At 40.2% G+C, this 24631-nt stretch overlaps 1 long non-coding RNA gene across 1 annotated transcript in view; it reads right to left on the bottom strand.

The window, feature by feature from the left end:
• Window positions 1-635: 635 nt before the first annotated feature.
• The window catches only part of LOC120301242, a 60563-nt gene continuing 36567 nt past the window's right edge, over window positions 636-24631 (bottom strand). The window contains exon 3 of the long non-coding RNA XR_005554847.1: window positions 636-977. This is a non-coding gene — a long non-coding RNA (uncharacterized LOC120301242). The remainder of the gene's footprint in view (window positions 978-24631) is intronic.

The following is a 24631-nucleotide window of genomic DNA, read 5'->3' as shown; positions in this document are numbered from 1 at the left end:
ACTATTACTATTACTATTTTGCCTAGCTTCATCATAAACAATGATCCAGCTCCTTATTTTGACCTTGTTAAGCATCTAAACACGTAGCTTGATAAGAGAAGTAGATTGGCTCTGTCTTGTGCTTCCTGTGCAAAGTGCTTAGTAGATATAGTGTATCTACTTTGTATATACTGTAAGTAGTAGTTCAATTTTAATTCAATTTACTTTTTTTTTTTTTATAATAATAAAGTTTTTTTTTTATTATTGAAAGTTTTATAAATTTTACAAAAAAACAAAAACAATACAAAACAAAAGACAACATATACAAAAAAGAAACTAAACATTACATATATAAACCCCCCCCCATCCCCCACCCCGCACAAAAACCCTCCCTTCCCCCCCCTGAGCTTCCCAGAGCAGAATATAGGCTTAATTAAAAATTAAGAAATAAAAATAAAAAATTAAATTAAAAAATTTATATTTATATATATATATAAAAAATAAAATTATATATATATATATATATATATATATATATATATATATATATATATATATATATATATATATAAATAAAACTTATAAAAAAGCTATGTGATATTTTTAAATTTTAATTCAATTTACTTATGTGGGCAATCTGCAACTCAAAAGCTGCCTGGAGGCTTCAGACCCTATTTTATTAATGTAGCTGAAAAACAATAATATGTTACCCACTATTTTGGGGCAGGAACCAAGAGAACTGTGTATGTTTAAACAACAAAACTTCTGTTTCTAAATTCCCCACAATTTCCAAAGATCCCAGCGGTTCCCACATACATAATACAATAAGGCCCACAATCGGCCTTATTAGGACTTCCTGGGTCCTAATGTTGAACAGCCATTAGCCACCAAAAGTCTGTCTATCCTGACTAATGTGAGCTATTCAAGCTCAATATGCTTTTTTTGAATAGATACAGAAGTGCTGTTCAACTTACTTGAAATAGAAAGATGAAAGATATCTGGAAAGAAAAATGAAAGTTAAGTTGTTGTATCTCTGCAGAAAAATAGCTAACAAGGTATAGGAAAGATATCACAAGTCCAGTCAACAGCAAAATGAACATGCTTTGAAAATGATTTAGAAGTACTTTGGAATGTGTGGAATTGTATGTGTAGGATACATTTAAACAAGTTTCCACTTACTAAAGAAGCCATATTTTCAGTGCAATTTTTTAAAGCAAAAAATGTATGACATAGTGGATTCCCCTAGGCCTAGGGGAATCCAGATTTTCTTCCGCCTTCAATCTTGAAACTCATTGGGTGACTTGTAATCAGTTAGCCCAAGCTTTTCAAAGAGGGCTGTGTGGCAAAAAATATGGACCTTCTCCCTAAGGAAACAGGATGTAGATCTAACAAATAAATACAAACAGCAAAATATTCTCTCCCTCTGTCTCTCACCCTTCCTCTCTCTCCCAGCCTTCTTCTCTCTCCCACCCTTCCCCCCCGCTCTCTCTCTCTCTCTCTCTCTCTCTCTCTCTCTCTCTCTCTCTCTCTCTCACACACACACACACACACACACACACACAATTGTATAAAACTTGAAATGCTGCGGAGAAAGTAGAAAAGTCTTTCTAGTTTCACACTTAGGACCCAATGGAGTTGAATGATGGCAGAATGATGGTTAATAAAAGAAAGTATTTAGCTGAACAGTAGACTTCTCTCGAATAAAATTTTAATGATAGTCACAAATGCAACTGACATTAGAAGGAGCTTAAATAAAGTCTTAAATGAGAGCTGGCAATGGCCGTAGTTCATCTTCATCATCTGAGGGGGTATATCTTACAATACCAATCCCTGAGGAAGACGAACAGAAGAGTCCTTTTATGCACATGTGCTGCTTGTGAGCCTTCAATAGATATCTATGCTATAAGAATGCTGGACTAACGGGATAATATGCTATTATATCCGTAATCTGCAAAAATTTATCTCAGCTAGTCCACCCAAGAAAGCAGAACTCTTGTAACAGGCATTGCCTCAAAAGGAACTTTTGTTAAGGTCTTTCTCACTTTCAATTTCTTCTGGCTCCAAGCGCAAATGTCTCTCAGATAAGGGAGAGACATTCCATCCCCTGGGAGAAGGACATCATATCATACAGTACAAAGCAATCCCAAAGCTCCCCCCTCCCAACAGAATGGCAGGTCACAAAGAAAGGTACAGAAGTAGTAATTAGGCATAGGGTTAAAATACATTTTTGGGGGGACCTGATAGCAGGTGACATGATAGCAGTATTCCAATATCTCAGGGGCTGCCACAAAAAAGAGGGAGTCAAGCTATTTTCCAAGGCACCTGAAGGCAGAACAAGAAGCAATGGATGAAAACTAATCAAAGAGAGAAGCAACCTAGAACTAAGAAGAAATTTCCTGACAGAACAATTAATGAGTGGAACAACCTGCCTCTAGAAGTTGTGAATGCTCCAACACTGGAGCATTTAAGAAGAAACAGGACAAGCATTTTTCTGAAATGGTATAGGATTTCCTGCTTGAGCAGGAGGTTGAACTAGAAAACCTCCAAGATCCCTTCCAACTTTATGGATTGGCATATTCAGTCACTCCTAATGGTATACTTTAACCAGTGCTTTAAAAAAAAAAAAAAAAGGTGCCGGAACTCACACTCATCATACAACCCACCTTGCCTATCCTACAAGGTTCCATCCAAAAAAGGTGCCGGAACTCCGCTTTGGGCGTTCTATGACCAAAAAAAAAAAAAAAGCCTTGACTTTAACCTTCCTCCAAAGAAGGTTACCTGTTGCTTCTGGGAATGATCTGCTGCTCTCTAATTGGCTTTCTTCCATTTTAGCAATTGTGGCAACAAGTCAGCACATAAATGTACCAAATAGGCAGTGACCCTTGCTTTTATGCACTCTGATTATTTTGTTGTTGAAATGTGATCTCAGTTTTAGTTTAGAAGTGTGCCCCAAAAGCACAGGGAAAATAAAAGGTGGGTATATTGCTAGAACAAAAATTAACACTTCAGATCCACCTTAGGGGAAAATACTCCTTTTTCGGATTTGTTATTCTTCCCTCTCTTCCCCCCCCGCCCCTCCTAAATTTCTTGATGGTGCTTCCAAGCATATCCAATGAACTAGCTTTCTGCAATCTTCATTTGCTGCACCATAAACCTCCTTTGGCTGTACTAACCAAGGGCATATGAGTTACTGGAAAGAAAACTGTAGCAGTGGAATATTTGAAATTTATTGAGTCCATAATAGCTGGTGTTGCAATAATTCTATCCTGGATTCAGATGAAGTGTTACTGTTAAGCACTACCGACATCTGATCAATGTAATAGGAGGTAGCTTTTGCAGGCCAAAAGACTACATTCAGCTGGAATGAATTAAAGATAATGAAATAAATGTAACAGAAGAATCAGTTCCAATAACTGCTAAATGATTGCAGTAGGCACACTTCTGTACCAAATTAATATGCAGACTAATACATACTTTACCAAATTAGGGTTGGAATATTATTCAGTGCATAACTATGGAATGAAATGGAAAGGCATAGCTATAATGAGAAGGAAGTTAGTGGAGAAAGTTGGATCTTAGCTATACAGTAAATGCCAAATGTTTTAGTTTTAATTTCTAGTATTTCCATTTGAAAGAAGGAACTTATGACAGATGATGAAAAAAGAACTAACAGAGACTCAGAAAACTGCTGCAGTTCAAAACAGAAAATATGTGACCCGCCAAAACTGTTATTGCTGCAGTATAGAAATATGTTTATTTAATAAATAACATGAAGATGGACAAATAATCAGTACTTTCACATTCTATGAGAGACGTTAGTTTATTAGTAAACAAAAGATTGCCCAACATTCTGGTGCCATTAGAGGATCCAAATTGTGGCTTTTTCTAGCCTTGTAACTCCCAAAAAATAAAATGAATAACTGAATCTTACTTCCTTTTAATAATATCCTACAGTTGAAAGGGCTGGAAGCTAAGAATTTATATGGAAAATCTTACTGGATGGTAAGAATTGAAGGGGAGTTGAACATTCAGTTTTGTACTCAGCTGAATATGTTTCCAACTCTCATGATTTGTCAGGAGCCTCTTTCCCCCCATATTTTGCATATCTTCAGGATCAAAATACAAGACTCCAAGCTGGTTTATCTCTATAGGCTAGATCCAATTTTCAGCTGGGCAGACTGAATCAGAGAGCTTCTGTCAGTGACTGTGTCATCTGGCAGTTGCCTGCAAGAGACAGAGGGAGAGACAGCCCAATTGGCTTATCTCAGAGCCATTGGGTGCTTTCATCACAGAGATATCCCATCAGTGGTTGTTCTAGAACAGGGGTCTTCAAACTTGGCCCTTTTATGACTTTGGAGTTCAACTCCCAGAATTCCTCAACCAGGCAAGCTGGCTGAGGAATTCTGGAGTTGAAGTCCACAAGTCATAAAAGGGCCAAGTTTGAAGACCCCTGTTCTAGAAACTGATATGGAAAATATTGTCCTTTATTGTAATTCTCAAACAGTTTTTACTCCTTCTATTCTCACCCACATCCACCAAATCAGGGCAACTTTAGGCTAGAGAGGAGTAGGCACTGAACAAAGATTAGGGACACTGCTGCCATCCTTCCTTCCAAACAATCCTAAAAATGCAAATATGGTGCCATTCATCAATGTAGGGCTCCATAAACATGTGAGCTGGCAGTGGCCCCAACAGTCTTTTCTTATGCCTATTAAGATGACCATTGGTTATTCCAGCAGAGACCTCTTTTGATTTTTTTTGTACTATTAAATATTAAGCATTGTTGATGATGGAGAAAAGGCTAATTATCTTTAAAATGCATGCCAGTGGAGAACCATATTGAAATTCATAGTAGTGCACAAAGAAGACTGTCTATTTCTGCTTCATTTCTTCCAGCATGTCCTCCTCAATAAGCTTCTTTAGAATGATGCAGTAATGACTAATGCAAATCCATGTGAACTGAGACTGTTCCAGGATGCATCTTAATTTATATATTATTATATGTTCTAACGGGAAATATTTTAGAAAGTTCTGCTTTTCTCTCTATGACTCTCTCCTTAATTTCACTAAGGACAAATAGGGAAGCCCTGCTTCTTACCAGTTAACCAGTCTAGAGAGTGATGGTGAGAAATAGGGTCTTCTCAGTACTAACCCCTCAGTTATAGAGCACGGCTCTGGGGGAATTATGGTTTACAAGTAGGAGGTCTTATTTTCAATATCAGTTGAAGACATATTGATTTAATCAGGCCTGTTAAAAACTCCTTTAAGACCAGACTGTCTTTCAGAATGTCTTTTAAATGAACTATTTTAAATGTTATATTCCTATTGTTGTCATAGCAGATTGTAACATCTTGCTATTCTTGACTTGGTTGAAGAAGGCTAAGAGGGTCAAACATAGTTAATTCTTGTCCTTGGATGGGACCTCATTAGTCTGCAGATTAGATTGAGAATACAACTAATCCATGATGGCATAGTAGTTAGAATCAGTATTGCAGGCTGATTCTGCCCACAGCCATTTCGATCCAGACCTGCTCAAGGTTGACTCAGCCTTCCATCCTTCTGAGGTCAGTAAAATGAGGAGCCAGATTATTGGGGCAATATGCCAAATCTGTAAACTTCTTAGAAAGTGCTGTAAAGCGCTATGAAGTAGTATATAACTCTAAGTTAATGCTATTGCTATTGCTATTGCTATTGCTATTGCTAACCATCACTAACCTAAAGAAGGCAGCAGCAACCCCCTTCTGTACTGTTACTGAAAAAATGGCATGGAGATGGAGATGCAATGATCAGGAACTGTGCTTGAACTGAGGGAATCTTTATTCCTATTGTTATATGGTTTTATTTTATAAGCAGTTAAATTATTGCAGCTTTATCTATTTATTTTTATGGGGAAGTTTTTTTCTATTGCTTGTTGTATGCTACTCAGAGCTCTTCATGACAAAGAGCTCCACAGAAATCAATCAATACTCTAACCTTTTTACACTTGCATATTTAGGTGGTTAGATGTGCCTTCTTATAACAGGAGATACTAGTGGAAGCAGATTGGCATACTAATATTAAGGATAGCTGGAAATGTGCAAACTCCAGTATGCACTATGGTGCAGATCAAAACTTAGTACTCCCTTGATGTAATTACTTCCAGAAGGTTCCAACACAATTTGGAAGACTCCAAAAAGCATAAAAAAATGTCATTGGAGAAAAAAAATGTTGACATGTGTTTTCTCAAGATCATTAATTTAGTTTTATGTTTGATAGCTACCTTATTTATATAATTTAAATCTATCCTGCCTATGTAGGAGAAGCTGGCTATAGTAATTTATTTACTATTGATTTTTTATTTATTAAAACAATTTATATAGCTGCCCATCTCACAAACAAATAATTCTGGATGGTATATAACAGAGCTCTCAACCGTTAATAAATACATTATTTTTTTTTAAACTAAAGCAAAGAGTAATAGATGAAGGGTTCTTAAAAGTAGTGGGCCATCTCACCAATTTACCTGCCCTTGGGGTCCCCAAGTCTACAGGCATAACCAAATCTTGAGGGATCTCTGGAAGCTCAACCGCAGGATGGAGAAGATTCCACAGTGCAGACACACCACAACAAAAAAGGACCACATCTAGGTTTCACCAAAGGCAATGGCATCTGGAACATGCCCTCTCTGCTGGATTTCATAGAATGGACTAGTGAAATTTGGAAAAGATAGTTCCAGATAATCTGGTCCCCTGCCATGAAGGTTTTTAAAAATCAACACCAGGATCGTGAGTTGATACTGTATATCTAATGCACTTGCAAAGCAGAGATGTAATGTGTTTTCTCCCAGAAACATATATAACTGCTTGCACCACTGTATTTTGCATCAGCTGAAAATTCTGGATACTCTTCAAGGCAACCCAATGTAAAGTGTGTTGCAGTACTTCAATGAGGAAGTGATCGGGGCATGAATGACTGTGAATAGGTTCCTATGATCTAGGAACAGGTGCAACTGGCAAACAATAGGAAGTTGCGCAAAGGTCCCCTTAGCCATGACTGCTATCTGCTCTTTGAGCAGAACTTATGAATCCAGAAACCTCCAGATTGTGCCTAGAGTCAGTTTGGGGCAGTGCGAATCTATCCAGTACCAAGGATGTCCCAGAACCAGAGGATCTCAAAATCAAAAGCTACTCACTCTTGGCTGGGTTTAGCTGAAGCCTGTTTTTCTCCATCTAGACCTTCACAATCTACAGACACCAGGATACTCCACAGCTTTGCTTAATTCATCAGCCGTATCCTGATAATACCTCATTCTATGGTAGCAGAGGAACTCACCCAACAGTCAAACAGGGAGAGAACCAAACCCTGAGGCACCCCACAAAGCAGGGGTCAAAGACAGGATCTCTCCTCCCCAATCTTCTCCAGTTATGCCCTCATTACTGTTGGATACCTCTTCCCCACCAAATTATTTCATCAGGGTGCAGAATTGAGGAGGAATTACCTCATGTCAATTCCTACCTTTAGTCTGCTATTGATAATTTCATAAAAGAGTTAAAGCTGTAACAACCAAAGGTCACTCCCTTTGGAATTATCCATATTAACTATGCACAGAGTTGTTTTTAGTGGCTCTGAAATGTTCTAAACTTTTTGATAAAGCTATACAGATAATGTACATTCTTGCCATTGTTCTTTCTCTCCCTTCTCTGTTTTTGCCTGCCTTTTACCCCATATTGTTAATTAACTGTTTTAACATTTGCTGATTTTAATAAGTAAACATCAAGTGGAAGTGGTATGTGCATTTGCTCTGATCTCGTAGAGGAATTGACAGGGTGTAAATTAAGCTAAAAATCACCCACAGTCATTTTCCAAAACTAAGCATTCATCTGGAATATTGCAAACTGTTTTTCATTGGGCTGTCATTAAAGTCTAGCCAGAAACTGCATCCTTAATACTTTGAGTGATGGGAGGATATAACACTGATTCTATGTGCCCCACACTGATTACTGAAACATTTCTAGGTACAATGCTGGTGTTGTAAAACACCTTCAAGGATTGGAATTTGGGTATCTACTCCAACCAGAATTGAAATTTTACATCTGGTAAGAAAGACCAGCTAGTAGTGCATTATTTTTGGGAAGAGCAGGGAGTTCAGGCTAGGAAGTTGCTTTTCTGGGAATGACATGGCCTTAGAGATCACACTAGTCCTTCCCTGCTAGTACTCAGAAGTTATTGAAATCTGAATTATTTTGGAGGGCATATTCTTGATTTGTCCTGTTGTATAATTTTTATTTATAATTTTTATTACTTTTCATTTTCTTGCCCTTTATGTTGGTCTTTTTCCAGTGGATGGTTTAATGGCTCTTGTTTTGTACAACTTAGAAGCAGCCAAGAGTTTTATTGCAGCAGGATATAGCTTCAATAAAATAAAATAAAACAGATTGTATATTTTCTCACCCTTATAATGACAACAGTAACAAGACTATATACCACGTTTCCCTGAAAGTAAGACCTACTCTGAAAGTAAGCCCTAGCTTGATTTGGGGGGTGGGCCTAATATAAGCCCTACCCTCAAAATAAGCCCAAGTCTTGGGACAAGGTACAGGTCTAAAAATCAAGCTAAGGTAGGGGTGGGGGGTGAAGCTGCCTCATGCACTCTGCAGCCACTTAGCAGACCTCCCATGAATCAACACCTATCTCTCCTCGCTGCCCTACTTCTTCTGCGGCATTCCCGGCCTGCATTTTGCAGTCAGAAGCCTTTCCATAAGGTCTCTGCAGCCAAGAATCGAGCTATGGAGTCAATCTATAGCTCGGTTCTCAGCTGCACAGGCCTTCCAGAAAGGTCTCTGACTGTGAAATGTAGGCCGGAGCTCCATTCACAGCTGCAGAATGAAGCTGCCCCTTTGGCCGCAGAAGAAGTGGGCTGGCTGGCTGGAGCTGTTGGTGCCGCCACTGTGAGGTGAGTGGAAAAGACACCCCTTAAAAATAATATCTGGTGCCTCTTTTGGAGGCAAAAAAAAGGTCAGTTCTTTGTTATGGTGCCGGCTAATGAAACATTTCAAAGAACTTCCAGGCATTATTTTCCTAAAAGTCTTTTGTTGTTACAAAATGTCGGCACAGGCACAATGGAGGTATGCTAGGAGCTAAGTTCTCTTCCTCTGAGCAGTTAAATTATCAGCATGTTCCCTCCCTAAATTAGCCGTCATATCTCACATTATCCAATTAGTGTGAAGGTCAAATGTTTTCTTCCTCTTTCTTTCCTGGGCTTTACCCCAACCCCCCTTCTGCTCTGTATTAACCCCATAATTACCAGACAATTCTGCATATTGTCAAAAGCAAGAATATACAATATTTGCAGCGTTGACATCCGGCCCCCCCTTACAAGAAGGACAGATCCTGTAAAGTAAACAAAAGCATATGTTAAGGGTTATCTTTCGGTTTGTTGGGGTGTTTCATATGAAACCTTTTGACCAATCTGTCAGCTTTCACTTCACTGGATTTCACCCAGCTGGCTTCAGACAACGGGTATCCCTTCCATTGGATTAGGTACTGCAATTTCCCTTTAAAAATTCTAGAATCAAGAATACGTTTTACTTCATAGTGGGTCTGTCCCATGACTACGAGGGGCCCAGGCGCCTTCTTCAGAGGAGGTCTTAAAGTGGAGCCCCGATAAGGCTTCAGCAAGCTACAATGGAAAACTAGGTGAATTTTCCCCAAAAGTCTAGGGAGTTTTAGTTCTACTGTGACAGGGTTGATGATCCTTACTATGGGGAAAGGCCCCAAGAATTTTGGTCCCAGGGTTGACATTCTTATTTTCGGAGAAACATGATAGGCTAATGCAGTGGTTTCCAGACCTTACAATTCTGCAGTCTCTAAAGTGATAAATTATTGTGCGACCCTACAGGAACAAAATTAATGACTTCATTAAAATTAGCAATACTATAATCAAATATCCAAGTTTGACTGCCATATCTGAGGTAGACTTTAAAAGTTTCTAAGTTTCTTGCAACTGTCTTTTGGGAGTTCCCAATAATAGTTCGAAACCCCCAGTTATGGATAAAAACATTAACATGAATCAAAAATAGAAAGTTGCATATCCTTTATGTGCCGTATATTCCGGCGTATTAGGCGACCCGGCGTATAAGACGACCCCCGAGTTCGACGCCGGGTCGCAAGATGATCGACGCCGAGTCGCATATAAGACGACTTTCTAGGCATGCGACTCGGCGTCGATCATCTTATACGCCGGAAATGATGTCATTTCCGGCGTATAAGATGACTTTCTAGGCATGCGACTCGGTGTCGATCATCTTATACGCCGGAAATAACGTCATTTCCGGCGTATAAGATGATCGACACCGAGTCGCATGCCTAGAAAGTCATCTTATACGCCGGAAATAATAAATAAATGTTATGACTCGGCGTATAAGACGACCGCCGAGTTCGGAGGCTGTTTCATCGTTCTCAAAAGTCGTCTTATACGCCGGAATATACGGTATCTCAGTGTTTCTACTTTTTCCTCCTGCTATGGCATTCAGTTAAGAAATAATAAGGCAGCCACTTCAAACCAATATTTAAGGTTGATAAAGAAATGTCTGCTTTTGTTCACCCTTATTTGAGTCTTCAGATGAGATGTCTGTTAAGGAGGATGGATCCTGTGTAAATGGACAACAATTAATTTGCACAGTTTGTTTAAGGAAAGAAAGGGCCACGTAATAGTAATGATTTCTACTTCAAAACCAATGCCAGAAATGTGAAAAAAGAATCAATATGTCAGGAAATAAAAATTATTTAGGTTTCCATGGAAACTGCTCTTAATACTTTATAAATAAGTGTGCTTAAAGAAGGCTTTATAGAATGTGCAAGTAACCTACAGGGCATGATAAGAAAGTTTGCACAATTATTTTCGTACCCAAGAGACTTATTCTGGGTTTGGAGTTCCCATTGTGCTAAAGGCACTCATGATAAGATAAATGTATGAAATTGTAATCTTCGCCCCTACATAATTTTTTTTCTATTTAAAAACGGTATTTTGAAACAAGTTTGAAGCTTTGCTGAGGCACTACATTGGGGGCAGAACACCAGTATAATAAAGAAAATGTAGTATTTCATTATCGAGGTCTTTTAAAAGGAAGCTCAGTAACTGGAACTGCACATAGTCAATTTTAAATGCAATATTTCAATTAAGGGTTTTTTTCCCCTCTGCCAGAAATATGACAAGTTGATGAGCCAGCCTTGAAGAAAATCCTTTCTTGTTGTGCTTGATAGTCTAAGTAGAGTTATTTATTTTACCTTGACTAACAGCTGAACATGTTAAGCAGGACCTCCCCATTAGATTGCTGTCTGACGGCCAAGCTAAACATTATAAAATAGCATTTATCCTAGTGTTAAAGGGTGGAGAAATTATCCCTTGCAGATGTTCCTGAACTTGTACTCCAATAATTTCTTGATAGTTTTCAGGTCTGGGTTGCTGATAGTTGTAATAGTTCAATTATCCTATACCTGAATTCTATAATGATACTTGAAATGTGAATCTGATCTTTATATGATAAAGAGTGCATGGTGTTGTGTCCTGAGCCTGCAAAAGCAGGCTCGGGATGTTGCATTGGTCCCGGGCATTCCAAAAGCTGCCTGGGACCAGTCAGAGTGGTGCCAGCCTTGTGCGCATGCGCAAGGCGCAAAAACGCTCTATTCCTATTGGTTGACACTGTCCGGGTTTCTGGCCATGTAAAAAGGCCTGCGTGCCTTTTGGCTCTTGCTTGAATGTTGTAGAAGTTGAATAAAGAATAGTTAATAGTTGCATGTGTCTTCATCATTAACATGTGAATGAAGGATTTAACACTGGTGACGAAGGTGGGATCCTTTGCAAGCTGAAACAAAAGATTTAAGGACTCACCCAGGAAGTCCGTCAAAGGAAAAATGGCTTGCCAGTACAGCATCGCTGGAGGGTGAGCTCGGCTAAAGGACCCTTTTCCAAACAACGGCTTGCAGAGGAAGTGATTGGTGAAGATCGTAAAGTTTATGATGTCAAAGATTGGCCGCTTGTCTGATTTCGATGTCTCCCACCCAGAGAGATGGAATTCCTATGTAGCACAGGTGGAGAATACTTCAGAGTAAATCAGATAAGAGAAGACAGCCTGAAGACAGCAACTCTTTTGTGTGCCTGTGGACAAGAAGCTTTTGACATTGCAGAAAATCTGCACCTCTAGAGTCAGTAACATATACTGACTTTAAAAAGATGTTGAAGGAGCACTTCCAGCTGAAGTTATCTGTCATTGCTTGGAGGCATGCATTCGAGTAGAGAGACCAGAGGCTGAGTGAATCTGCTGCGGACTTTATTGCTGCCTTAAGGCAAGTGGCCAGGCCTTGTGAGTTCAAGGATCTGGAAGAGAGGCTGCGAGATCACTTTGTATGCAGTTTGAGGAGCAGAGACTTACAACAGAAGTTTTTTGCAAAAGAGGATGTCTCCTTCCAAGGCGTGTTATGAGAGGTGGCAGCTGAGGAAGCAGCAGGCGGGGCTGTGAAGGCCTTATGGCTCACCAGGAACCCTCCAGACACAGCTACCATCCATCAAGAGGATGCTTGAGAAGGATCAGAAGTGGATCCTGAAGAGGAGGTGGACAAACTTCACCAGCCAGCTGAAAGGAGGCAGAAGGGACATCTGGACAAGGCCCCAGCAGAGGACGCCACAAGCGAGCTGACTGCAGGTTCCGCTCTGCCATTTGCAGGGCATGTGGCAGGCAAGGCTACATCACATCCATCTGTTTGGGTCGCCAGAAGGTGTAACCTCGTGAAGAATTGCATCTGAAAGGTACCAGGGTCCCCAGCCAACATAGGTGAGTTTCTGCGCATCGCGCAGGAGTATTCTGAGAACAGGGACACACAAGCCCCTTAAGAAGAAACTTTCCATTAACGTAAGGTTGCAAGGGGTTCCCTTATCAATGGAGTTGGACACTGGGTCCACTCTCTCAATTATTTCAATTAACACATTCAAAAGGATATGCAGCAGTTAAACTCAGGCCATCAAATCTAATACTCACTGATTTTCAGAATTCTATGGTGTGTGTTAAGGGGGAGGCCACCCTTAGAGTACAGCATAAGGATTTTGAAGGTCCCCTAGATGTGGTGGTAGTTGGGGGTGAACATACTAGTCTTATTGGACTCGATTGGTTCGAGGGTCTGGGAATCCAGGTAACTGGGCTGCACCATTTGCAAATGTTGAGCCTTGCAGAAGTCTGCAAGAGTTTGCAGATGTGTTTAGTTCAGAGCTAGGATCCTACAAGGGGCCCCCCATTGCGCTACGGTTAGACCCAACTGTCACACTCATCAGGGTCAAGCCTAGGAGGGTATCTTTTGTCCTCAAAGGTAAAATAGATGCTGAGCTGGACAAATTGCTTCAGCAAGGCATTTTAGAACCTGTGGATTCTAGTCCATGGGAAACCCCCATAGTAATGCCTCTAAAGGCTAATGGGGAAATACGTATATGTGCAGACTACAAGTGTACACTGAATAAGGCGTTGCAACAGCACACTTATCCAGTCCCTGTTGTAAGCCACATCCTGGCCTCCCTCAAGGGAGGGCACATTTTTGCGAAACTTGACCTGGCTCCTGACTCTGGCACCTCTGGCATGTGCTTGGGGAGCACAGAGTACTGGGGCACTTTCACTACCCAGGCCTCTCCATCTGCTGGTCTTGGGCTTGAGGGGCAGTGTTCCCAAGAGGAGTCCATTGTGGACTTGGGGACTTCCACCCCTCCAAGTATTCTGGTCTGGACTCAGAGGGTCCAGCCAGTCAGCAGCTGGAAGGGTCAACCAGGTATCCAGTGCACCAAAGTCCTGGCCTGCCTAGCCTGGTAGGTGAGCAGGTAGGCCAGGCACCCTCATCAGGGTCACCTAGATATTTGGGGTAACAATGCTCTGCCCTGCCTAGCTTGGTAGGCGAGCAGGTCAGCCTGGCAACATCACCGGCCCTTAGAAGGTCGCAGCAGGCCAAATGCCCACCCAAACACCTGAGAGACTTTGTGATGTTGCTGTCAAATCATGAGGGACCTTCTTATGAGGCCCTGGAATGAAGGGAGTAAGTCGTGGTTAGATTATTTTGCATTATTTTGATTTCGGATACATTTATTTGTGTTAATAAATATTGAAGGGGTTTGCCTGTGTGCAGACTCAAGTATTCCACACTTTTTGCATTTGAATAATGCAACTGTATGTCACTCTTCCCAGTGCACAACGTACCTATGTGTACGTGAAGTATGTTCCATCTAGGGGGGAGGGGTGTTGTGTCCTGAGCCTGCAAAAGCAGGCTCGGGACATTGCATTGGTCCAGGGCATTCCAAAAGCTGCCCTGGACCAGACAGAGCGGCGCCAGCCTTGTGCGCATGTGCAAGGCGCGAAAACACTCTTTTCCTATTGGTTGACACTGTCCGGTTTTCTGGCCATATAAAAAGGCCTGCGTGCCTTTTGGCTCTTGCTTGGTTGTTGTAGAAGGAGAATAAAGAATAGTTAACAGTTGCATGTGTTTTCATCAATCGCATGCGAACAAAGGATTTAACACATGGAGATGAGCAATCTACTATTTTGAATCACTTTCTGTCACCCTGATTCTGATATGGGAAAAAATATGCCGGTGAGGTGAGCAAGGATGGATCTTCACTCCCCCCTAACTTTTCCACATGTGGGCTTTTCTACAATGATTATACTTTCTGGAAAGCCTCTGCAGCTGAGAACCAAGCTACAGATTGAATTTCTCCACCCTTTATTACTCAGGTAAATGCTATTTTATAATGTTTAGCTTGGCCTTCAGGCAGCAGTCTAATGGGGAGGTCCTGCTTGAATCTGTAGCTCAGTTTTCGGCTGCAGAGACATTCCAGAAGGCCTGTGAAATGAAGGCTGGGGGTGCCACACATGTCAATCTGGAGCTCCATTCTCAGCTGCAGAGGCCTTTCCTGAAGGCCTCTGATGGTGAAATGGAGGCTGGGGGCAATGTGTGCGAGCAGCCACAGAAGAAGTGGGGTAGTGAGGCGATGCAGGTGTGGGTGTATGGGATGCCTGGCTGCAATGGTAAGCGGGTGTGGGGCAGCTCCATCCTCCCACCCCTGCCCTAGCTTGATTTTTAGGTATGTACCTCACCCCAAAACTAGGACTTATTTTGGAGGTAGAGCTTATATTAGGCCCACCCCCATAATATTACTTACTGTCCATTTTGAATACATTGCAGAAAGAGGAAGCTTGAGAGTTCACATGGTTGATGCTGTATGGAACAAAACTGTAACTGAATCTAGATGCTCTGCTTCAGAAGGTAATAAGGAAAACAAGTCATGCAGAGGATGTGTAGCATCCCAGCTGTAGAATAAGTCCTGCAAGACATTTTCTTTTCTCAATGCCTCTCTTCAACCAAATAATGTAATGAAACATGTGCCAAGTGTTGTAAGGATAAAAGTATTGCTGGGGATATTTAGCAATACCGCAATAGAGAACACATTAAATATAAAGCTTTTGGGAAGCAAGGTATCAGATGGCAATGATTTTCAAACCAGGCTCAGTTTTATACTTTAGTCTTTCAGAGCTAAATAATTAATTGCCCACATTATATAAAATGCATATTAAATTGTAATGCCCATTATAATCATGGCTACTGTTCTTTCACTGTCCTTGTTGAAACTCTTGTTGATTTTTTCAGTATTTGAAGTTCCTACAAAAGTTCAAAATTTGGTTGGCAAAATAGAACATTATAGCATTTATTGGAAGAGTTGGGGCTCAACTTCTTTTAAACATTTTTCTACTGAAAAAATGAGGCAAATGTTTCAGTAACCAGACCTGTTGTTCCTGTTGCCTCCTCAAATGTGTGATTTTAACAGAGGAACTGCAAAATTCTACCTTAGTTTTCTCTTACTAGATGCCTCCGGGCTGTATCAAGGAAGATGCATTTCCTAAAATCCCCATATTTATAGGAACCGCGCAAGCTGTAATCCAATATCTAAAGGGCACTGAGTCAGAGAACATTCTTCTATTTCACATGACATTTCAAACAGGAAGTATTAGCATTTTATTTTAATAAAATTTTAAATATAGTTTTCCCTTATCAATTTTTGGTCATAAAAATGTGTATACCATAAAAAGAAAGCAATTTAGTTGGTTAATAAACTGTGTCATTGGTTATCTTAGCTGTAATCTAATTAAAGCACAGAAATAATGTGATATAATGTCCAGGAATGCAGGATGATTGCTTTACTATTTATGGATCATATATTGGAAAAGAGAATAATATGTTTAAAACATACTTCAACCCTTGTGTTATCAGGATTATATGGTCTTATGCACATGCTCTACTAATAACATGCTACAAAATTCATTGGCAAAATAGAAATGTTCAGTTGTGTAATTATTTAAACTCAAGGCAAGACTTTGCAGATAGTTTGTTAAGTCTTTGAGAGGTTCAGGATACAACCTGAGTGAAAATGTAACATAGATAAAAGTCTTGGCTCAGTCTTACACTGATGCTAGTGTAACCACACTGGGTCAAAACAGAATGAAAAAAATAAAAGAAAGTCAGGAAATAAACCCCTGCTCACTTGCCCCATTTTATAAAACTGGATTTATGTATGGCAGCTTAAAGAAAGAAAGAAAGAAAGAAAGAAAGAAAGAAAGAAAGAAAGAAAGAAAGAAAGAAAGAAAGAAAGAAAGAAAGAAAAGTCACTGTTACTCTAACTGCTGCATCTTCTGATTCCACCTCTTCCCCCCCCTTTTTTTTTTAAAGAAGTCAGGTTCTCCCAACTAAAGGAGTGGTGGGGTTTTTTTTGGTATCATGATGTACAGTGATACCCATGGAAGTCATTGATGCCTACTTAGCAGCTTAATTTCCCCATTCCATCACTATACTGCATAGTATGGGTATGTGTCATGTGATGTGTTAGGACGTATCATGACTCTTTTTGCATTGCCAGCAATGGGGTGGGTGCGGCTTTGGTATGATGAAACTGGCCTGTGGGCCAGCAGTTTGACATCCCTGCTTCTATAGGATAACAATAATGGCATTTTATTCTTTATTGTTCACCTACTTTCTGCCACCTTCCTCAAATGAAAGAACAGGATGATGCTTCAAGCTTTTCACAAGTTGTCAAATTCTTGTTCTGCCCATGTCCTCATGCTGGCCTTTACCTCAAAGCAATTATCTGAAGGAAGACAGTTTACATTTTTGAGCAGAATTTTATTAGGAAGTTGAAACCCCAATTCATGTCTGATTTAATTATGGTTACTATGATAAAAATATGAACGTCTACAATAACATTCTGGGAAGTTTGGTTTGTGCTGTTGTGTGGATGAGCTAGTGAAAAATCCCACCAGCATTCTATTTTGTGATTTCTCTTGTTTGCATCCAATATTTAATCATTGCAAGTTATACATATGCAGTGGTTTGGTTGCAATGATTTGTAGCAGGGTAAGTTTGTATTGGAAAAAAAAGTTTAGGATTATTTGGATTTTTTTTTCTTTTTACAACCCTTTAATCCCCTTATCTGGGGTGAAGTTGGGGTGATTGAATAGAGCTGAGCATTTACTGGGTGGATGCCCTTCCTGATGCCTATACGGAGTTCACAGCAGATATTTTCTCTTTGCGCCCTAATAGAGAAACATCTGCTGCTGTCGAGCATTTAACTCTCAACCTTCTGAATGGGAGGTGAGCCTCTTCAACTCTAGGTCACTGTGCTGCTCTGTTTAGGACTATTTGGATAAAGAAAAGAAACATCTGGTTCTCTTTTTTAAGAAGCATAGTGAACCCTATTAATTATTTCTTAGTTTGTATATAATGATGCCAAATGTTAATTTGGTATAAATTCATGTCTGTTGACACCAGGACCCAGAATTTTCTAAGTTTCTAGGAAAGCCCAATTCTGCCTCTCTTCTCACATTTTACTACATTCCTGATCTCCTTCCTATTCCTACTCCTTCCTATTCTTGGGAGGGGGTGTGGAGAGATGGGTAAAATATCATATAAGTTAACTCTATTTAAACCCCATTATACTCTATTTAAACCCCATTCCAACTCTGATCGGGTTGCTGGAACGTGCTACATTCCACCAGCTGCTGCTTAAACTGTAAGTTTTGGGAGAATCCACCAGGAAAGTAGCGGCCCGCGCGCCTAACGGCGCGCGAATTATATAACTATATAACTAAAAATCACAAACAGTAGCAGTACATTCAGGGCAAGTGTGTCTGACATCCCCTGTATCTAAGATGTCCGGCTTAGTTCAGTGCAACACCTGCTTTGCAGCCGTCCTTCGCAGTACCCTTTTCAAACTTGGAAACTGTCCTATCTGTAAACAAATCACTAGCCTACAAGGACAGATCATTTACCTAGGGTCTGTAATCCGTGCTCTTCGGGCAGAAATTAGGTGTCCAGTTCAGCCCCTCTACTCTAGTAAGCCTCCCTGCTATCAGCCCCCTTTACCACAAAGATCCTGCAGGAAAAGGGCAGTGTGGACAACCGTGGGATCTGGCAGGGTGAGAGCTGTGAACCATAAACACAAAGCTTTCGCTGTGTCCCTGCACAACAGCTACAGTGCTCTTGCTGACCTTAATAGGGACATTAAGGAGACTGGTAAAGGTATTTGTGAAGATAACTCAAATAAGCAGGGGATTGTGGTCCGAGATGAAGAACTAGATTTTGATAGGGAGAAGTGTGAATCAGGTATTGCACATCAGTCATGCAAGAATAGAAAGGCTCCCAAAAAGAGAAGCTACCTTCTGGTAGGTGATTCAATTATAAGGGATGTAAATTTAGGAAAGGACACAGAGGCTTTGAAAGAGGTCAGGTGTCTTCCAGGTGCTACTGCCAGTAGGGACAAGAAGCGTATTTCTAAAATAATCAAGAATGGCAGCAAGGACTGTGATGTGGAGGCTATTGTACACCTTGGCACTAATGATCTGTCCCAAAAAGATGTACTCTCTGTGCAGAATGATTTCCAGAGCTTGGGGAAGGAACTTAGCAGAATAGGCTGTAGGCTTACTTTCTCAGAGGTTTTACCAGTGTATAAGGAGCAAAACGGAAAAGGCCAGCGCATAGCACAATTCAATATGTGGCTAAAGGAGTGGTGTAAAGGGGAAGGCTTTGGATATATTAGTCACGATGTCAGTAGCTGGTCCAATCAAAAGATGTACAAAAGAGATGGTTTGCATCCATCAAAAAAAGGGACTGAGTTACTCGGCTATAAATTCACAGATTTTCTGGAGGGAAATTTAAACTAAACAGCGGGGACAGGGAGTTAATTGATACGGAACAACCCTGTCCCCGGCAATTTAAAAACTATAGGGCTATCAGTGCATGTAGCACAGATGTGTGTGTGGACAAGAATACCAACCTTGCTACCAATCAAAATGAAGCCTCTAATAGCGAGTGCCATATAAAGTGCACTAACCAAATAGGTGGTAAGACAATAGGGGAACTCAGGCACCACACAGGTTATGTAGAAAGGAAACACAGGGCCACCCACAAAGGACTCAAATGTTTATACACCAATGCACAAAGTATGAACAGCAAACAGGGTGAACTAGAAATTCAGGTTAATGAGGGCAGATACGATATTGTTGCCATTACGGAAACATGGTGGGATGAAACTCACACATGGAACACACAGCTAGAGGGATTTAAATTATTTAAAAGAAACAGACCAAATAAAAGAGGAGGTGGAGTTGCTCTCTATATAAGAAATAACTACATCTCCACAGAAATAGAGTACAACAATGATAAAAACTGTCTTGAATGCATTTGGGTCAATATAAAAGGGGGGGGAAATGACATTGCCATAGGTGTATACTACAGACCACCCAACCAAACAGAGGAAATAGATGAACTTTTTGCTAGTCAGCTAACTAAGGTATGTAGGAAGCACATCACAATAGTAATGGGGGACTTTAACTACCCTGACATCAACTGGGAGACAAACTCCGCACCAAGTGGAAGATCAAACAGGTTCCTGGCAAACCTAGCAGACAACTTTGTCTCCCAAAAAGTAGAGAATGGAACTAGGGGATTAGCCATTTGGATCTAATTCTCACTAACAGAGATGAAATGATAGACGGTGTTGGAGCCATAGGAACCCTGGGAGGAAGTGATCATGCAATATTAGAATTCAACATTATAGAAGCACAACCAATAGAACACAGTCAAACTAGAGTCTGGACTTCAAGAGAGCTAATTTCAATAAACTTGAGAGGGCTTGGGAAGGATTCCATGGATGAGAATCCTCAAGGGGAAAACAACTCAAGAAGCTTGGGAAATAAAAATGAGATAATAAAAGCACAGTCTAGCACAATAAACAAAGAGTAACAGCTCTCATTGCATTCCTGTTGATGGACAAGTATTTAACTAAGTCAGAATATCAGTAGCCCGAGCCTGTTCCATCTTCTTGCCCAAAGTCATAACAAAAAAAGCTGCAAGAAAAAAGTCCATTAGTGGGTGGAAGTGGCAAATTATTTAACTCATTTTTTGCATCTGTCTTTATATCAAAAATAGTGCTCAAATTAAGATAGGCAACACCTGTCCAGCCTAGATGAGTTCAAATCGAGGACCAGATTAGTTCTCAAGGAACTGGCAGAAAGGAGCCACTGAACTATATTTTTCAAAGATCCTGGAACACAGGGGAACTACCAGAGGACTGGAAAAGAGCTGATGTAGTTCCCATCCTCAAAAAAGGAAAAAAAATGGATCCAGGAAATTACAGACCTATCAGCCTGACCTCAATACCTGGGAAGATCCTGGAAAAGATAATCAAACAACGAATCAACGAACACCTAGAGGCAAACAAATCATTACTAAAAGCCAACATGGGTTTGTCAAAAATAGATCATGCCAGACAAATCTTATTGCATTCTTTGACCAAGTGACAAAATTAGTGGATCAGAGGAATGCTGTTAATTTACTTGGACTTCAGTAAGGCATTTGATAAAGTAGATCACAACCTACTACTTACAAGATAGAAAAATGTGGGGTAGACAGAACCACCACCAGATATCCGTAGCTGGCTGACCGGCCGTACTCAGCGAGTGGTCCTCAATGCTGCATCTATATGGAGGGAAGTGTGTAGTGGGGTGCCCCAGGGCTCTGTTCTGGGCCCAGTACTCTTCAACATCTTCATCAACGATTGGAATCTCATCAAATTTGCACTAGGAGCCAACTCAGAAAGACAAGAACAGAAGGATTGGACAGACTTGAACACTGGGCACTAACTAACAAAATGAAATTCAATGGTGAAAAAAGCAAGGTTCTACATTTAGGCAAGAAAAACCAAATTGCATAGGTGGCACCATGCTCAATAGTAGTAACTGTGAGAGGGACCTCGGAGTCCTAGTGACAATCACCTAAATATGAGCCAGCAGTGTGCTGCACTGCCAAAAAGGCCAACACAGTGCTAGGCTGCATTAACAGAGGGATAGAATCAAGATCACGTGAAGTATTAATACCACTCTTCAATGCCTTGGTAAGGCCACACTTGGAATACTGCATCCAGTTTTGGTCACCACGATGTAAAAAAGATGTTGAGACTCTAGAAAGAGTACAGAGAAGAGCAACAAAGATGATTAGGGGACTGGAGGCTAAAACATATAAGGAACGGTTGCGAGAATTGGGTATGTCTAGTTTAACGAAGAGAAGGACAAGGGGGGACATGATAGCAGTATTCCAATATCTCAGGGGCTGCCATAAAGAAGAGGGAATTAAGCTATTTTCCAAAGCACCTGAAGGCAGGACAAGAAGCAACGGGTGGAAACTCATCAAGGAGAGAAGCAACCTAGAACTAAGGAGAAACTTCCTGACAGTGAGAACAATTAATCAGTGGAACAGCTTGCCTCCAGAAGCAGTAAATGCTCCAACACTGGAAGTTTTTAAGAAGAGACTGGACAGCCATTTGTCCGAAATAGCGTAGGGTTTCCTGCCCGAGCAGGGGGTTGGACTAGATGACCTCCAAGGTCCCTTCCAACTTTACTACTATTACTAATTATCTTGTATTTGCCTATCCATTTTGGTGGCAGAGGCTGTTCTTAACAGGGAAGGACATTTTTAGGCAGCGCGTCTGTGGCCAAATATTGAAATAATGTGTAGTGATGCTTGGAACATCTCTGATTTCCTTATATCTCCTGTACTGTATAAAGAAGCTCCCAATTTCAAGCCAACTTTACAATTCAAAACCATCTCATGAAGGTCTTTAGTTGAGCCTGTGAGTTGCTGCCTGCCCGTCCCTACAAGCAGAAAACTAGATGGATTCAGAAATTTAACTCAGTAAAAGCAGCTTAACACGTTCAATTTTGGAATCCCATTAAGATAATTACTCTCTTGAGGTTTCCTGAACCAAGCTTTCCAGGAACCTACAGAGGTTTTGTTGACTGAGAAAAAATTAGCACAAGAAGTGCAATTGGCTATGTGTCATGTGTGCTATTTTCCCTGTTTTATTTCTTCTTTGAATTTATTAATGTTGCTCTTTGCTCAGGTAACTGCTGCAAGCACAACTTGGTTTAATTTCTGCCATAAATTTGCCAGCTTAACAGGTTCTATTTTCCTGTATGTTTTACTGCTGTTGTTCATCTTCCCCTATTGCTCCCAAATTAGAATTAATCTCAAATAAAAGGCAACAAGAAAGGAGCAATTAGTATCAAAAGTTCCAAAGAAACAAGAAAATGCAATGGTACTCTGCTTAAAGACTGATACACTGATAACTTTCTATGTCACAAGTACATTTATTCTTTTCTTTGCATTCTCTTATTCTACTCTGTAAACTGCTTGCCTCTTAAGATTGTAATCTAAACACTAGAGAACAAAAGAAAAAGTTATTATGCTGAGATTTGCCTTGAGGTCAATCCACTAAATCACATGGAAGTGGACTATCCACGGCCTGGTATAATATAGTGTGGGCTTATCGTAGGGTTTTTAAAATATGTACCATATTGGCAACCCAGCTATAACTGCTTTTAGGGTATTAACAGATAAACAATAAAAAGCAGCTTTCAAAAGATAAATAATTCTATATCATCACGTAAGCATATTTACAAGTAATTTGAGGGCTTATAATAAACGTAGTATGATGCCCTGAGATAGAAGTGAGCAGTTTCTCTGTTTTGAAGGACAACATGTGGTGATGGGACAGGAATGTTCCATGGATTTGTGACCAAAATTTACAATGATTTATTTTTTCCCCAGTTTAGGGTATAAAGAAGGAAAATCAATTGCTAGCAGGAACTGTTTTCCTCGGCTCCATCAGCTGGATGATGGAGTTTACGGAAAAATTAAATCAATCAATTAAATCAATCAGAAGATTTTTGTCCTTGTCATAATATGTTCTACACAGCTCACCACTAACATAGAGAAAAAAAATATGGCAGTAGTAGTTTAGAATGTATTCTGAACTACTCCTACTATAATTTCTGCAAGAAAGTTCCAAATAGATTGTGGGGTGTTTTAAAACAGCAATCTTTTTTTAAGAGTACAGGTACAACATATTATAGAACCATAGAAAAAAGGATTGGAGGTCATCCAACCTAAACCCTTTTTGTCAGGTACATACACACACACACACACACACACACACACACACACACACACAGAGAGAGAGAGAGAGAGAGAGAGAGAGAGAGAGAGAGAGAGAGAGAGAGAGAGAACATCTCCAAGGAATGTCAAAGAGTTTTCTTTATTGAAGAACATCAGTACAGGAATCTTGCCAGATTATCTGCCTTCCTTTGGGAAAGGACAGATATACTCCTAATGTCATGACTTCAGATACTTCCTCCCCATCATGGAGTCTAAGTTGGACTTTTAACTCCCCTACCAGAACCTCCTTCATTTTAGTCAGTGGTTCCACCACACTTCCTCAATCCAGGAATCCACTGTTAAGTTATCTTCAGCAGATAGTCATTCATCTGCAGCTTCATTGGAGTCTCTCAGGGAAAGAGAATCTATCACATCTTGAGGTATATAATTTGTTGTTGATCAGCTCGTCCTGGTGTCCAGTTAAAACCTGCTTCCTTCACATTTTAACCCATTTTAATTTCTAGTCCTGTTTTGTATTTTGTAACATATGCCAGCACTAAAGGTACTTGAAGATGCCCATTATGTCTTCTTGTAATACCTAATGTCTTCATACTCTTCCCCTCCTTCCCCTCCCCAGGCTACTAATAATATTGGCTGCTCTCATTTGGACATGTTCCAATTTGTCAATATCATTTCCAAATTACAAGTCCAGGAACAGATGCAATAGGCTATATATAGTCTACAGTATAACTGATTTACTCCCTATGGAGGGAAAACAGTAACAAAGGAACAGTTCAGGAACTCTGTTTTATCCATATTTCCTGTTGCTATCATTTTGAAGCCATGGGCTCCACTTCCTTTTTATACTTCTTCCTTTTGACATAGCCATAAAAGCAATTATTAGCTTGTAGCTTTTAATTTTCCTTGTGAGCTAGTTTATTTTGCATGTTAGCATTTTTGACATTTTTTTGGCAGATATTAACTATTTGCTGGAGCATGACAATGAAAGTAAAATCACAACCAGCAGCCAAGATAAAAACCAATCAAACCACAGTTAACATAGCTACCATACAGGTTCCAACTCTCAATCTGAACTCTAAGCCCAGAAATAAAATTTAGGAACAGAGCCATATCTTCAAGATCTTGCAAAAGGCTGTTAAGTTAG

Source organism: Crotalus tigris, unplaced genomic scaffold (assembly GCF_016545835.1).
Source record: "Crotalus tigris isolate CLP2741 ecotype Arizona unplaced genomic scaffold, ASM1654583v1 scf7180000024372.1857965, whole genome shotgun sequence".
NCBI classification, from domain to species: domain Eukaryota; kingdom Metazoa; phylum Chordata; class Lepidosauria; order Squamata; family Viperidae; genus Crotalus; species Crotalus tigris.
Note: the sequence above shows the minus strand (reverse complement) of the source record. Positions and strands in the feature narration are given on the sequence as shown.